This window comes from Dermacentor albipictus, chromosome 1 (genome assembly GCF_038994185.2).
Source record: "Dermacentor albipictus isolate Rhodes 1998 colony chromosome 1, USDA_Dalb.pri_finalv2, whole genome shotgun sequence".
Lineage (NCBI taxonomy): Eukaryota > Metazoa > Arthropoda > Arachnida > Ixodida > Ixodidae > Dermacentor > Dermacentor albipictus.
In genome coordinates this window covers 467,071,807-467,089,251 of record NC_091821.1, presented here as the reverse complement: position 1 = coordinate 467,089,251, position 17,445 = coordinate 467,071,807, and the positions used below count along the sequence as shown (strand labels likewise).

At 46.5% G+C, this 17,445-nt stretch overlaps 1 long non-coding RNA gene across 3 annotated transcripts in view; it reads left to right on the top strand.

Moving 5' to 3' along the window:
- Positions 1–17,445, top strand: part of LOC139054814 (uncharacterized) — a 604,407-nt gene that overhangs the window by 157,359 nt on the left and 429,603 nt on the right. The window lies entirely within an intron of this gene.

The following is a 17,445-nucleotide window of genomic DNA, read 5'->3' as shown; positions in this document are numbered from 1 at the left end:
GTCTTACATCAGCGCAATATATAATAGTGTGATTTACTTTGTGTATATTTCGGTGATTGACAATATCTGGTTGGGTCTAGCAATATGCTAACCGCGCTGTCGTCGTCAATATAAATGTGTTAATTTAGCACTAAGAATGTGCATCGCCTTGAAACGAAAACGTCAACAAAAATTAGACAGTTCAAGTAGACTTTTGACAAATTGACTTGAGGTGAAAATTGACTTTTCAGCTTAGATTACCTGCTTTATTGAATGTTAAATGAACTCTAAACAGATGAAAGAATGCAAGTTGTAGTGCTAGGTCACGCACATAAAATCGCAAATATCTGTATTTTGTAAGTAAAAGACACGTTGTCAACAACAGCGATGACAACAACAACGACGACAATAACAACGACAAACAACGAGAACAAGACAACAAGAACAACAACAATAATAGTAATAATAATACTTTATTGTCATTTTGCAGTGCGGTACATAGCATATCGGACCGGCCACAGCCAACAAAGAGGCTTGCGGGACTAGGCTCGGCAACATCGGCGAGCGAAAAAGTAAATGGCAACAAAAGTCACTGGAGTCCCACACAAAGAATAACATTGTGCATGAAAGACAGAAATCCAATTGACAAGAACATCAAGCAAACGAGCAGATACAGAGGAAAAAAAAGACAGGAAACATATACAGTTTCACATTAGCTTAATCATCTGCAATTAAACTGCTTTAAGCAATAATATAATCAGGCATATTATTGAATATTTGAGGAACATAGACGCATCTTCTGACTTTGCCGTATCTTCCTCTATAATGAGGTGTAACGTAGCGCAGCACTTGCCGTAATGCTTTAGGAGCAGCATAATTACGTTTGAACTCGGAGTTCCAGAAGTGTCGCAACACAGCTGTTTGAGTGAATAGAGTTTTAAGCGAAGGGAGACCAAGACACAACGACAAATTAGCATTGTCAGCCACGGACCAAGTGTACGCATAACATTTTAGCACACTTCTCAATATGCTATCAATCCACCACTGCCAGTTAGCAGAACAAAATGAACATAGTGTAACTCCGAAACAAAATATGTTGCATGCAAGTGCAACCATTATCGATATTTTCGCAGATGTGGGTAGAAAATATCTAATGTTAAACAGGAATCAGGTGACGCTCCTGAGCCTAGTACAAACGTATACTAAGTGTACTAAGTACTTCATGTTCAATAATGAAAACGTTCCATGTTTGCCGAGGGTCCTTGTGAATGAGGAATAAACAGTGAATTCACCAGCAGTGTCTGAGCCAGTGTTTAGTTTGATATATTACTTAAGATTAGGTAACAATGGACGACGAGAGCTGAAATACGTCGTTTGCCATCAGTCTGTGAAGTTCCAAACGCTGCAAGATTGAAAAGAACACAAGCAATCTGATTTTCAAACACGCTGAGGCACTTCGTCCACTGTATCCTTAAACCATTTGTAGTTTATTGGCGCTTCTGAAAGGATAGCAAAATACTGCAAGACGCTCAAGGTTGCATTTTAACTGGGCGTCGACAATAACGGACCCTTACGGAGGTCAAATAAACAGCTTTGCCATATATCGATGTTGTCGCTGGATTTAGCAACTCTGTTGTCGTTCAATACACTGAACGATGACACTTTAGCGACATGATAGAACCGTTGGCGACAATTTAGTCACCTCTAGGCTAGGAAATTCGCTTGGAAAGCAACCTTGTAGAGCGCACTTCTTCATTCAAAAGCTACACGTAAGCACCCGAAATTGGCTGTAGGCCACGTAGGCACTTTGACCGTGATGAAGCAAAGGTTGACTTGGCAGGATTCATAGTGTGCTCTCGCAATGCACGATTTCGTTTATTTTTTACGAAACCAATTTGTGTGGATCATATGCTCCTGGCTCTTCACTTTCACTGAATACGTTCCAATTATGGACATGTACAACTCTTTTTTCGAAAGCAGCTGGTGAATGATAACATAGAGCAACTGTAGAAGGGCATGTACAGGCGTATACATATACAGGGTGTCCCATGTAACTTGAACCAAACATTAAGAATACGCGAATTCTACGTAGCTGGACAGAACCGACGTAATGTTTGCCGTCACATGGAGATGCTCGGATTATTTTCTTCATTCCGCTTAATTAGATAATTAGGCTTAATAATTATTCAGCATCTCAAATATTATAATTGGATGAAAAGTGTCAATGAGAAAATTGTAGAGCAATATGAAAAACTCCCGATACGGGTTTGTGTTGCTCGATACGTGCTACATAAGTGTTACTCTGAGCGTGAAATAAGCCCGCGGATAAATGCAAAATGCCTCGAGCGGACTGTCATTCGGCAATCTTGTGTATAATATTTGAGCAATTAATTCATTAATGAGGACTAATTATCAAATTAGGCGGAATGAAATAAAATCTGAGTGTCACCAAGCAAGAACATTACTTGAGTTCTGTCGAGATACGTGGCATTTCCATAATTTTAATTTTTGGCTCAAGTAACGTGGAAGACCCTGTGTATGGAGGAGCGGCTTGGCTCGTTTACGTGAGCCTGAAAACACTGCTTCCTTATAGCATGGATTTCGGACAATTATGTTGGTTAATTAAACATTATCTCTAATGCTGCTTCTAAGTTAAACGTAGACAAAAGTCAACCCAAATAATTTCTGTGAACGTTATCCGCGAATTGATCAACGGAAAAGCTGGGGAAATTTTCTAAATCTGGCGCATCCCTCAAGAGGTTGTTATGCAGGAATAATAAGGGCTCGAAATAAGATTAGGAAATGCGAGCAGTCATCAGGAGCGACGTTATTGGCTGCAAGCTACATTTTGTAGTATCTTTGACGCTATAAGAACTACTGAAGTTGTTTAGCATTACAGCCGGATTACCGTTGCAGCCAATAAATAAATAAATAAAATATCGGGGAAGAACCCTGCTCAGCAATACCTGCATATATCGACGAATAAGCCTTCGCTGATTTCAGTTTACTTATCTACTACGCACCCAAAATACTCCAAATTGCCAAAAATAAATTTCCACTGAAAGTCACTGCGCCTAAACATCAAATGTATCGCAGAGCGTCATGCTCTCGAGGGAACCTCTGCGGCAACACAATCTATGCTGTTTCGTTCTGAGGTGTCTTCTGTAGTTTCATTCTGGTGATTAGGAAAATTGATATGCAATACACAAAACAGGCACACATATTCCGTTTCGAGGTTCCTAGGGCCGCATCCTTTGCAAGTGATCGCGCTGATGCCGAAGTCGTGCAATTTAATACGCGACGATAAAGTGATCCTGCACAACGAAAGCAAGACACAGAATTGACGTTCTTATACTGTTAAGCTGCTGTCAGCCTTTATTTATTGTACAGGTTTCAATAAACATACAAAATGAGTCGGCATTGTTTTAGCACATGTCTTTTCTTTTTCTTTAGGTACGTGAAAACGCTCTATAGAAAACATTCTAGAAACGCAGAACTGTTTTCGCAAATCCCGGAAAGCAGAGCCTTCACGGTCAATTTAACATACGTGAGGAACTTTTTTTTTGTGTGTGATTATACGCAGGGATAGAAAAACAATTACAGGGTCATGGAAGAACAGTGAAAAAGAAGGGAACGGAACCTGCGCTTTCAGCAAAGACGCGGTCGCGTGTCAGCGCCCTGGCGCCGACGTTTACACGTCGAGAGCCGGTCGCCGGCGTGACGAATCCAATGCCAAGGCAAAACCGAATCCAATCGCGGCGCCGCTTCGGCAGAGGTCAAGAATGCATTCGCGCCAAAGCGCTGTGTCACGGGCGTGACGCAAAGGCAAAAAAAAAGAATAAGAACGATGATGAAGAAAAGAAACACGAATCACATAAGCCGCGCGTGACCCGGAAAAAGATTCTAGCGTGCTTCCCGGCCAACGCGAGACGGCGCACGCGTCGGTCTCTCGCTACACGTGACGGGCAAATTTCGAACGCTTGTTCCTGGCGACCTTTGACCTTTACACAGGGGCGCTAATGCCCATCTTACGCGCCGGATTTCTCGACGTACTTGCTTTCTTGCTCGACATGCGGAGAGGGATGCCGAGCGATTAAGCTAAACGTCGCGGTGCCGACGATTCTCGAAAATTCAGAGTGCCGAGGATCCTCTGCCGAAGACTATGCGCTACGAGGAACGCTGAGAGCGGAACTCGTTCGAGGAAGAAATTGACTGGGAGACGAGCGTACGTTTTCCTTTTGTCTTGTGCAGTTTACTGGCTGCTACGCTTCTTTCTGTTTATTGGTAGCGCAACCACCATCAACAACTGTCACTCCGTAGCTTCGTCCGGAGCAAATATAGTGCCGCGCCGATCACGTATGTATGTGCGGGCCCTTCACGGAGTCGTAGCTCCGTCCCCCCCCGTAATGTTATAGCGAGCGTCGCAGCATTCCGAAAGTTCAGCGTACGGACACTGGGGGGCGCGCTCTTCTCACCCGCACACAGAGTGAGTGCGCACGCCCCCGTAGTCTTGTCCGTGCCCTTCCTACCCAACTTTAAGCGGACCGACGCGGTCAGGGCCTCGTCTGGTGGTGCGTTGTCGGTCGCGCGTGCCGAAACCGTTTCCTCCCCGCTCTCGTGTTCTCAACTTCTTAATGCCGGTATGGCGTGCGGAGCCCCGGACATCGTCACGGCACTGACAGCCCAGGCGCGCGCGGTTCGCGTGCGCCGTGAGCACACCCGTAATCACCTTCGCCGCTGAGTAAACACGAGTGCTTTCCCGGTTTTGTTTATTTTATTTTTTTTGTTCTCTCTCACTCTCCTCGTTCTTACGCGGTGACTTTGAGGCCTGCACCACCACCTCCCCCCTCTCTTTCTGCTCGACTTTTCGCCTTCCCGCTCGGCACTTCATTTTCTTTTACTTTGCCTTCGCGTATACCGCTCGCCTTTGTTCCACCCCAGTCGGCACGTCTCCGCCGCGGTCGGTCTCGAACCGCGGACAGTGCACGGCCCGAGGAGAACGGACGCGCGAGTGGCTTCGACGAAGGAGTGACGCGTGCCGTGCGTGGGCGGCCATTCGAGGCCGATTCGAGAGGTGCTGACCTTCGCCGAGCGCACTGCTATATATATATATGGAGAGAGAGAGCGAGAGGTCACTGCCTCTCACTGCAGATGAGCGAACGAGATTGCTGTTATTTTCGCGTCTATTCAACTTATTTTTTTTTCTGAGAATGTTTCTTGTCTGGCTGTTTCTTTGACGGCATTCCGTCGTACTTATTTGGAACTCTTTTTATTTTTTTTTCGAGAGGAGCGCTTTGAGAGCAATGTTTTAGACACCTAACGTCGCGAGGAATGTGTAACATTATGGTACCCTGTGGGGATTTCCGCTTGTGTTGTACCAAACTTTTCGAAATTTTCTTCTCTATATGACTGTTCCATTCGTACCAGACAATTAGAGGATAGAGTCCAGACAAATAACCAGCTGCAAAAATGCAGCCTGATAACAAATGGGGCCCAGCAAGCAAATACAGGCATATGTTAAACAGAGGCGGCATTGAGACTGTTTCATCAGGCCCCCACATGGCCCAATAACGTTTCGAAAAGGACAAAAGATGTAATTTGACATATCGGAGAATACAATGTCTGCAACAAAAGGGAACGCATGTAAAGTGCAAACAAGTAATGTATTATCACAAACAAGTAATGCGCCTGTGTTCGTTTTCCTTTTTCTTGTGGCGTCCCATTGCGCTGTATTTCGAGGAGGTTTGCGCGCGCGTGCGCGTGTGTGTGTGTGTCCGCACTTACGTCCTTAAACTATGATAGACAGTTACCAAGTTGGCTTTGGTGCAAAACGACATTCGTACATACAAAATGTCATACATTTTGATGCTGTGTGCAGAGTACAGAAGCCGACAACTTCTACAGCACAGTTAACAATATCCCAATGTTAAATACTATCGAAAGATGTTTGATGTTGTCCGGAAACAAGATCTCGCATATATCTTTCGCCTTTACACTATGCATCTGCACTATGGAAAATATATTTCATTAGGAAGAAACGTTCGGGAATGCAGGCGACTTTCTGGAAACAACAAAAAATGTTTGCGAAATATCAATGGGTATATTTAGTGATATCGCATAGAGCAAGCGAGATTCTGGAAACAAAGTGCGCATGGTTACGCGTTAACAATCATTATCTGACAATCTTGAAACTCCTCTTCATTTCTTTTTTCTATTTATTGCAGGTCCACAAATAGAGCAGTTCCTTAATACTCCCATAGATTAACATGGGAACAATTCAGAAACGCATGAGGACTGCACAGTCATTAAATGTGCCCGTTGTCAGCCCCGGAATATTAGTTATGTTCAGTTATCTGTGCCCAATCTCTGCTATTTGACTTGCGTTCTTACTGCCTCGAAATAATGTTGTTGTTTTCCTTCGCAACTGCTCCGTGTGATTCGTTTATGCCACGTGAAGTTTACACCTCATTGACCTCTGTAATGTTTTTTTTTTTAGTTTTCAATATTGTTTACTGCATCTGCCGCCGCTCTCACATAATTAACAACTAAATAATTATCTTAATTAACATTAATCATGTCCAATCACAGTGTTCTAGGCAAGAGCCAAGACTGTCGGTGATTTTGTTTATTATTCCGAGTAAAAGACGATCTTACGAGGCATCGCGAGAAAAATGCCGAGCAGCGCGGTAGAGTGTGGCAGATACGCGCAGGCTACTGGGTAGTATCGGATGACCCCACTGATAATGAACGAGAGCAGCAATAGCTATCGCTGCAGTAGTGGCATCTTATTCCTGGTTACCATGTTGAGAACTTCTACTCCTTTTATTTGACTTGAAGACGGCTGCTATGATACCACGCTCTCGTTTTCACCACTGTGACGCTTTTTCTTGGTTACTTATTGACGTGACAGAACATATCTGAACTGCTCTGCGAAATGAGTGAGGCGTTGCACGGCAGCCCCTCTTGCCTGGGATGAACGGATCCTAGCAATAAACAAAATTTTTACAAGGAAGTGTGAACGATGAACACAAGTACGCAAACAGTAAAAGCAATAAAAATGATAAATAAAAAAGAATGACTAATATTATTATTAAAGTAGAAGACAAAAAGCAGGTTCGAGCTATATTGTAGGCTCTGACCTTATTTACTTCGACAGCCGCATTCTCCTAGACGGAAAACCTTATTTTAAAGTTAGCTTTGCTCGCCCACATATTCCTGACTGAACATGCCGAACACCAGCACGGAAAAAAAATAATAATAATAACAACAATAATTACAACAACAAAATGAAACTACAAGACACTTCAAATCTTCTACAAGAGCCGCAACATATTTTTCGCGCAAACAACACGATAAGCGATAGTATAAGCCATCCTTCAAGCTATTTCAGATTAACATTAAGGTTTAAGAAAACTGAGTTCCCTTCTTTCTACGTACTCAAAAGCCGTCTATCTACGCGAACGCACGAGAATATGACGGTCATGCGAGAACATGACCTTTCGCACTTCTTCAGTTTTCTTACATCAAGTGCTCGATGAAATATGCCACACACACAAAAAAGACATCTGCTTCGCCCCGCGGTAACTCGTCGTCTGACCAATTCAATGAGCCACTTTCAGCGCTTTCCGTCCTGCTGACCAGGCCAGCGTCGAACAAGACAACTCTCGAAGCGGCAGTGTCAAACGCATGCTCGCGCCATCAACTTCAAAGCGTCTCACAGCAGCAAAAGTGAGGACAGATACGCAGTGCGAGAGGGCGTAACAGGAGGACGAGGAGGAGGGGTGCGGTCTTTGGAGCGGCAGCCGCGTCGGGCAACCGAAACGTAATTGTCTACAGCACCCTCGTCCCCGCAGGAATGCCTTGGCGCATGCGTGAGTCTGAATGAAAGGAATGAAGAGAACAGACTGGCGCACACGGAGATACGAGCGAAAGAAAACTTAAGAACGATAGAAGAACGGCGGGGCGGAAGTGGCCACAGAAACATCGGTCATCTTCTTCCGCAGGGCCATTTGCACCCCGCACAAGAGGGCGCTTCTTTACAAAAAGAAGGAGCTGCTCGTCAGGCTCTATTCCTGTTGCTTGGTATACTTAGTTTTTTGTTTGATTTTATGAAGTGTCGCAGCGGTTACTTTGTTTCGTTCGTTAACTCTCTTATATATATATATATATATATATATATATATTGTATCTTCGTACTATAGTTGCAGGACGTGTGCATCAGGCGCGCGAATTCTGACATCATGAAAAAATAAAACAATCAATAAACCGCAGCCACATCTCTGCGTTTTCTCTGTAAGGAATGAAAATAAGAGCACCAATAGGACTCAAAGAAACAGAGTCTTCGACTTCAACTTTCGCTAACAGTAACAGCAACAAACAGAAATGGACGAATCGTTTCAAGGCGATGATGGCTTGACTCTCACTTCGCCTTTAAGTTTCTATAAAGCAAGAAGCCGCAAGCACGACGACAAGATGGACGAAAAAAAAAAGTTTCAGTAAGTAGCCAGCAGAACCTCCTTCGCGTCGCTTGCGGTGGTGAAGGCACGAATAGCCAGCTCTGCGGAGTATTAACAAGAAGCCTGGCGGGCGAAAACTGTCGCTGCCCGGCACACAGTACGGCCCCGCGCGCGGCCCCCTCGCTCGACTCCCAGCAAGCGCGACGTCGCGACCGCGCGGAGACGTCGTCGCGGCCGTCATTGAATAGAGCTCATAACGCGGGGCATTTGAGCCCCCGAAGAGAGAGAGGGAGAGAGAGAGAGGGAGAGAGAGAGAGTTGGGGGAGGGCTGCTGAAAGGAAAGATCGTCGCTCGCCGCAAAAAAAGCCATTTGTTCTCGCGGACGGACGAGAGAAAGCCGCAAGGAGCTCCTCGGCGGCTTCGAGTCTCGGGCAGCGCCGAGACGCACAGACGTACGTGCAGACGCAGACGCGCTGTACGCCGCGAAGAATGCGAGGAACGGACGAGAGGCGAAGCTCGGGGCAAAGCGTGCGAGACGCCCGGTGGACCGCATCATCGCCCGGGCGATTCTTCCTCCTCCTCGCGCGCGCGCGGCCCCCATGCATCCAGTTGTTTCCCTCCGGTTGCGCTTCCGGAGACCCCCCCCCCCCCCCCCCCCCCCATGTTGTGGCGTGTGGCTGCTATTCGCGACGCCCAAGACGGCGCCCGCCACGACGTTACATATACATGGCTGCGGTGGCGCCCGCGCATTGCCGCTCGGAAATGCACATCGCGACGCGAGCCGCGGTCTGTGACGATGCGAGCGTGTCGGAGCGCGAATGGCCGCGCGTCGAGACGTCTTTCTGCGTGCGCTCGCCTCCTGTAGCCTGAGGAATAGAGGGAATGGGGGGGGGATGTATGGTTGGGTGGGGTGAGCCCATTGTCCTGCCGCCTGGACGACGAGTTCTGCGAAGCGTTATGTCGCGAGAGCCCTCGCGTTCTCGTCCTTGGAAGGAAGAAGAACATGCCGGGGACACCCACCAGCGCTATGGCGGGCCGCGATGCGAGGCCAGTGGTGTGCGTGCGTTTGAGAGCGAGGAATCCGGCGGGAGGACGCGCCTGGCGCCCACGGTCCAGAGGGTTTCAATGGATATTCAGCGGCCGCGGTGCATGACGCATTCCGCAACGCGCGCCCGCGTGCCCTCTGCCGCGTTCTGCGTGGACGCCGCGCGCGGTCGTCGCCAAGATAGAGGCGAGTGCGGCGACAACCGCGTTGGTGCGACACATACATAAAAGATGCGCGCCTGGCAGCCCGGCGCGCATTCGGGGGCTGCTCATGCCGATTCTGCCGATATCTGCTTGTCGCGCGCGCGGCGAAAAGTGGGGCGCACTCCGTCGGACATTACGCGCGTCCGCGGCCATCTGCCACGCCTGCTTAGCGGCGAACGCGCACGGCGACGGCCTGGCTATTCGGCTCTTCGTTCTTCTTGGCGAATCGCATTTTTTTTTTTGACGCAGCTCCTTTCAAGCTCGGTCATCCTCTTCGGGGGCTCCGGAAGGAACGACCGCTCATCCTCGTTTCCCGAGACTCGTTCACATTTTTTGGGTGGCAGCCGCTAAGCCTAGGCAATGTGAACGTCGTATACGGGGGCGTGCGATGGGAGGGCTGAGGAGGCTTGTATACACGCATGCAAAAAAGTTCAGTTCCTGGCATGACATAAACGAGGATCAATGGACAACGAGGAAGATGATGTAGCTTAAAGTGCCTGTCTCGGTCCTCCTTGTTCGGGAAAGTCAGGGAATACAGGGTGAGCTGGATAGGACGAAGACGTCATGAAATCTTGCTGACCCTTGCTTACTTACATAACCAACGCAGTATCTGTCAGAATAGTGCGCTACTGGTGGGTGCGACAATTACAATGTATGTGGGTCGCCAGACGTCATCTTCACTCTTTATCCACACCACATTTCCAGGCCGAGAGATGTGATGTTTGATCATAGCTAATGCACCTTTGTTTACTGAACTCGCCCATGTCTATACGTTCAACGACGACGTTCCGTTTCTTTCTTTTTTTGCGTTACGTAAATTTATTATGGATATTAGACTGTCACAAAAAAAAAAGGACTGAAGTTGGCTTCTCCCCACAAAGACCTTTACTGTGGCGAAGCCAAACTTGACGAGCGCTAATTCAAGCAGCGCATCCACGTTGCGCCAGCGTTTGCAGGGCACGCGCGGTTGAACAAATTACACACATATTTATTGAAGTAATAACTAATGCACTATTCTGCGGAGAATCCATTGAACTATAGTAGTTTTCAGAAAAACAATGTAGTCGAGGCTCATGAACAGCCGCATGATGATGTTAAATACATTCCGCCACATTTATAAACAACGGTCAGTTATCGTTCTTAGGTCAAAAAGCAGGATACTGGGTCTCCAAGCAGGATGTGAGGACAGGAAGCAGAACGCACACATTGCCATCTATGCGTCATTGTGGCTGGTAAATATACAGCTGTGCGCTAAGAATGTTCTGACGTGCTTCCCGATCTTGATCGTGATTTTGATGGTGAACAGGATTCGCTTGCAATTCATACATGCGGGCACAGCACAAGAACAAGAACACAAGAACAATATTTTTATTTTTTCCCTGCTTATAGGCGTAGCCGTCTGTGCGCCTTATGAGAGATGATGGACGCCACACAAAAACGACTTTCCTGAAAGCGTTTCGACCAGTCTTTCATGGCAATTCGGGACCCGTCTAAAAAAAAAAAAGATACCAGTAACCTTCCGGCTCCAATGGTGTGTCTAGCTTTGAAGTTCTGCATTGAACGTGTCTAATTAAAAATTCAGGTGGAACCTGACTCTCTACACTGCCGCGACAAAGGCCACAATTAACTGTGACTTGTGGCGCGTTATTTAATAATAATAATAATAATAATAATAATAATAATAATAATAATAATAATAATAATAATAATAATAATAATAATAATAATAATCAATCGCGTATTTATCATGCCCCGGAACAACTCTAAGGTCTCAGTGCTGGCGCACGCATGCATCGAGAAAAGACGAGAAAACTGCAGAGGAATATAAGTAAAAAAAAAAACGCAAGGTGAATACAAAAGAAAGGAGAAGGGCAGTTAAACAATTTTTCAACTATAACACAACGACGCAAAGCTCAGAAAATAACAATGAGAGCGAGTTATGAAACATATCAAGATCATGAGAATAAGCGTTATAAAGACTGTGGACGAACATTCTGTGGACAATTGAGTGTGGGTGATGGCAAGCAGGAACGTGAAAAGGCCTATGTTCTCTGCTCACCTTGGGCGAAATACGAAACATAATACAACTGAGGAGTTCGAGGCAGGATATCGCGAAGGAGTTTGAAAAAAAAAAGCAGAAGGTGAGCGCGATTACAGTCGGCAACGAAGCAAGGGTAATGACAATAATCTGACAGTGCTAGAACATGGTCCAGAGTGGTGATGATATGTGCTCAGAAACGTTTTCTGGACCCGATCTATAATGTCACTGTTTTATCTAGAAATACCATTGGAGACGACCGACGCGTATTCGTGTTGAGGAATATACACTGTTGCGTGCAACTTGCGGAAAGGTGTAAGACAACTGAATTCCCTCGGCAGTCTGTCAACTTAACCATGACGTCTGAAACCCCGCATTGCAACGCGTTTAGTAGGGAGCAGAAAATTGTAAGATTGTATCAAAAAGTACACCGTGATCATCGAAGTCACAGACCTTAAACAACGGTAAAGAATCAACCTGCAAAATAAGAAGAAAAAAATTATCGCTGTTTTGCGTGTGAAAGCCACTACTTTGGTCATAGTGACATTCAAGATGGGCTATTATATTTTCACCGTTAAGAAAAAAGGACAGGTCCGACTGCAGGGCGCGAAAGTCACCAACATTGTGAATTTTCTTTGAATTCTTCGCGTCATCGGTATATAAAAGGAAAGCAGAATTCGAAATAGCAAAAAGAGCGTCATTAATAAAAGGTTAGGAAAGGGAGTGGTCCTAATACTGATCTTCGAGGGACGTCCCTAGTTGTCATGTAAAAAGAAGATATTTGGCCATTGACCTCAACACAACATGATCTGTGAAGAAGATAACTGCGCAAGATATTGACAATTGGCGAATCATCACCAAAATGCGTAAGCTTGATCAGAAGCAGTGAACGGCTGACTACATTAAAAGCTTTGCTGAGGTCACAGTAAGCGGTGTCAACTCGCCACCTTTGAAGTACCGGTACGGTTGTCCGTGTCGTGAGACTTGCGGGACTTGCGATGGTGGAGCGATGGGTGAGACATCCCTGTTGATTCGGAATCAATGAGTTATTCACAGTAAAAAGATAAAAATAAATACGTTACGAAGAGCAAGCTCCAGAATCTTAGAGGTGGCACAGAGAAGATAACGAGGGCGATAATTCGAGACACCAGTTTTACAGCCACACTTAAACACAGGGAAAAACACGAGCAGTTTATCACGTGTGAGAGAAAGTGGAATGATTCATATACTTGTTGAATATAGATGTCAATACCGGGGCAAATATAAAGCCGTATAATAATAATAATAATAATAATAATAATAATAATAATAATAATAATAATAATAATAATAATAATAATAATAATAATAATAATAATAATAATAATGACTAAGGCGTCGCCACCGCACATGTTCTGCTCAACCAACATCACGCGAAATGTTTACGTCTACGCTATAGGGCATACATAATCATACATATTACACTGTTTCGGTCAATGCTTTGCGAATAAAAATCTAGGAGAGCAAAACACGAAGCATAACGGAGGCCTGTAAAGGGGAGTATTTGGTCTTTCATATCACAGTAAGACGTGCTGCCCGGTTGCTAAAAACGAATGGAGGTTGTGAAGCAAGGCATGGAACAATCTGAGCAAGGTAAATTGACAACTTCCTATTTTGTCTTGTTAAGACATCCGTTTTTATTGTTTTCCAGGAACCTGATTTGCACAAATTACTCGGTTGAGGAACATAAAGTGATAGCCGTAAGGCGCAACATGCTCATTAGATTCCCGCAGAGTCTGTCACCCTCAAGTTCAAGACGTCTCACGTAACATCATCGACGGCTGCAGAACTCGCAGCTATCCGTGCTGCTTTAGAGTTTATTTGTCACAAATCGTCACAGTCATGGTCCCTCTTATGTGACTCGAAGGCAGCTCTCCAGTGTCTGATGTCCCCTTTCAACCACGGACCAAATATGCAACTAGTGGCAGACATCCGACTACTCCACCATCAAGCAATCAACAAAGGGCACAACGTCATCTACCAGTGGATACCGGGTCACTGCGGAATCGCGGGCAATCATCATGCGGATGATGCCGCCCGATCGGCCCACGATGGTGCCCACGTTGTACCACTACCACTGTCACGAACAGACGCAGCCACAAGTCTTCGCTCCCTCGCCCGCGAGCTCACGCAGAATCTGTGGAACACCAATGAGTTCACGAACGGACGTCTCCACAGATTGGATCCATGTCTGCAACTCCGCCTACCACCAGGGTTACCACGAGCGGAAGCAACACTTCTGTGCCGCCTGTGGCTCGGCGGGGCATTCACGAACTCTTATTCATTCCGCATTGGAATGGCCGACAGCCCTACTTGCGGCACCTGCGGCTGCGAGGAGACGATTCAGCACCTCCTTTGTGACTGTCCCAGCTACAAAGTGCCAAGAACAGTGCTCGTAACCGCGCTCGAAAAACTGGACAATCGCCCCTTTACAGAGGAGAAGGCTCTAGGACACTGATCCAGACGGGCTTCGGCACTCAAGGCCTTAAGGGCTTTGTTGAAGTTTTTAAGGACATGCGAACTGTGCGATCGCCTTTGAGTGTTGTATCGCGTAGTATCGCGGTACTGCGTGAATTTCCTTAATTTTTTTTCTCTTCTTCTTCTTTCTCCTTTTATTCCCTTTACCCCTTTCCCCAGCACAGGGTAGCCAGCCGTTACTTACACTGGCTAACCTACCTGTCTTTCCTCCTCTTTGTCTCTCCCTCTCTCTAGATTAATATGGCACACGAATTATGCACGTAAACATACATAGTTTGGCCTGATCCACAAGGAGTAGGTATGTCAAGCTCGTGACAAACGGAAGAAAACAGACTAATATCAGCAGAAACGCTATGTACTGGCTGCAAAAAGGAAGCAAGAAACGTAGGAATATATTCCGGAGATTATCGCATAAATCATGCCATGATTTCTGGGACCATGTACTTGACCGTCATCATACGCAGAGGGTCACAATTGTACTGCTGCACGTTTTGAAGACACCCGAGCCTTTGATACTGCCTTTGATACTGTCTTTGATACTGCATTTTATACTGCATTTTATACTGCCTTTGATAGTGCCTTTGATACTGACTTTGATACTGACTTTGACAGCGCCTTTGATAGCGCAGTGAACGCTTTTCTGCGTGCGCATCCCTTGTTACCTCTATCTGCTGTTCCACCCGCTTCCACCTACCCCAGTGCAGAGTAGAAAACAAGGTACAACTTAGTTAACATCCATGCCTTTCCTTTTCTGATCTATCTCTTGCTCTCATAAATAGCAATAATGTGGCTTCGAAGATGGGGGGGGGGGGGGGGGACGAACGGCTTGTTCGTTCGCTGCATATATATTTTATGAAGAAAAAATATGTGCTTCTTCAGCACATGTTCCTGCTCTCGATGCCTACTTTGTGCAAACAAAACCACAAGCTGAAAATTCCGGATGGTGTCGTTAGCACTGGCATTTCATGCTATCGGGTTGTAACCACCGGAATGTGTTCAAACCATTCATCAAACCATTCTTCCCCGATGACTTTATAGAAACAATGAAGGAGTATATTCACATTGCCTACTTTCATGTTTCCTGCATATCGGTAAGTTTCTTGCATGGATCATCTCGTGAAACACAGAAAGATGCTATATTAGGACGGAGAAAAAGGACATTCACTGCTGTTGTCTGATGTCTCGCTGTTTTCACCAAGCCACTTCCCAAGCATTAAGTTTACTAAAGTAGTAGCAGCAGTAGTAGTAGTAGTAGCAGAAAAAAAAGACGGAGACGGACAAGAAGAAGAAATATGAATTTGCAGCGTCCCAACTACCGGTCTTTTGATCCACACTTGTACTGTGCGTTCAAACGGGAAGGCGAACTTCTATGCACACTTACTCGAACCTTAGTTTTGCTTTTCCTTTTCATTTGCACGACAAGAAAATTTTGGGGGCTCAAGAAACGTATATGATAGGAGAGTTGCACATTATCCTAAAATCTGTTCGCTGAGCACGCTTCCCCTAGAGCCGGATCAGAATGATTCAGTACGAAGGCACTTCACTAAGGCGACTTTTCGCTGTTAACTGGCCTTTAGAGCGCGCCTAAGCATTGTTCCAAGTGGTTGAGAATTCTCTCGTCAATCTCTCTGTCTCTGTATGTTGTAGCATGTGCAATGCAAATGAACATACCAACAGTTACGAATAAGAATAAAGTAAGCCGAGTAACCAAGCCACAGCTTACACTCAAGCTGAGCGCTAACTGTACAGCTTGAGCAACGTCGCGAGCGACCGGGTGGCTCCCTATTGCTCTAGTTTCCGAAATCCCCGCAAGATGTCGGCCGTCACCGCCCACCTTGCGCAACCTCGCGGTTTCCCTTCTCCGATCGCCGGCTCTGCCACAACCAGCATCACGTGCTTCGCTCGCTCATGGCCTTTTTTGTTTCACGCGCGCTCTCCCCTTTCTCGAGTCAGTCGCACGCAGTGCCGAGGAACGAAAGTACGGATAAAAGCAAAAAAAAAAAGAAAGGGAAAAAAAGGAACGAAACGGTAAATAAACCGACGGAGGGGAGGGTGGGGCTCCGAGAGGCGAAACGCGAGGGCGCCGTGGCTCCGATTGGCTCGAGCCCGGCTCGAAAACAAAAGCGCCCGCTTCCTCATTGGCCACGCACGTAACGCGCGCAATAGCTCCTCCGCCAAGAAGACGGAACGGAAGGGAAGCACGGGAGGAATCGGGTGAAGTGGCGGCGGCGCCCTTCTTCTTCTCCTCCTCCTCCCCACGGCACTCTCCCCGTCCTCGCTCTTTGGGCCACCGCCGTGTCTAGAAACCTCTCTCCTCCTTTCCTTTTCCACCGCGCTCCCTCGAAACACCCTCGATTTTATTTTTTTCCCTCCTTTTCGTTTCAAGCTTTCCTCCCCGCTTTCTCAGCGACGTCGTCGACCCGCAGGCACAAATTTGCCCGTATGGCCGACTAAACACTACTTTACAGATTTCGATCGCCGCCAGCTCCTTTTTTTTTTTTTGCTGCTTTCCCGCGATCAAGCCGGAGAACGTTTTCGCTGGAGGGAATAAAAAGGTGGCAGGATGAAAAACAAAACAAATCGAGCCAAAGCGAGGCAAGACGAAGCCAGATCCAGGCGGTCGTCGCCGGCTGGCGCCCGTCAGGTTCCCTTAGGGCTTTAGGCGTCGGAGGTAAGAGGGAAAGGCGGCATGTAGAGGTATCGGGAAACAGGGAAACGCTGCTGCTGCTGCTGCTGCCGCGTCGTGTTGCTAAAGGGCTCTCCGATCTTCGCTCGCACTTTGCGGATAGTTCTGGGAGAAAACAGAGCTAGAGGCGCAAACCTCGAAGAAATGTGTAGCGAAGGAAAGGCGAAACACGGCCACTCTCGCGAGGGGAAACGCGGCAATGGCTGGCGAGGGAGCGCCTCGCCCGCAAGCCGAAATAGACGTGTATATACAACGTAGCTGTACCAAGGGTACGGCAAATCGAGAGCGATTCTGGCCTTCTATATGAGTTCGTTGCTCGGAAACGCTGTGTGACGCCTTCAGCAGCGCATTAAGCGCGTTTATTTGTTTGTCTTAAAGGCGTGCGCGTGCATTCAGGGCATGTTTCGACGTGTATTATTGGGAACAATAAGTAAAATATTGTTTAATTACCTTTCGTTGTTGTTTATTTGGCCCATTAGAGAAAAGAAGTAAAGTGCAATGCGTGTTGTGAAAAACAAAGC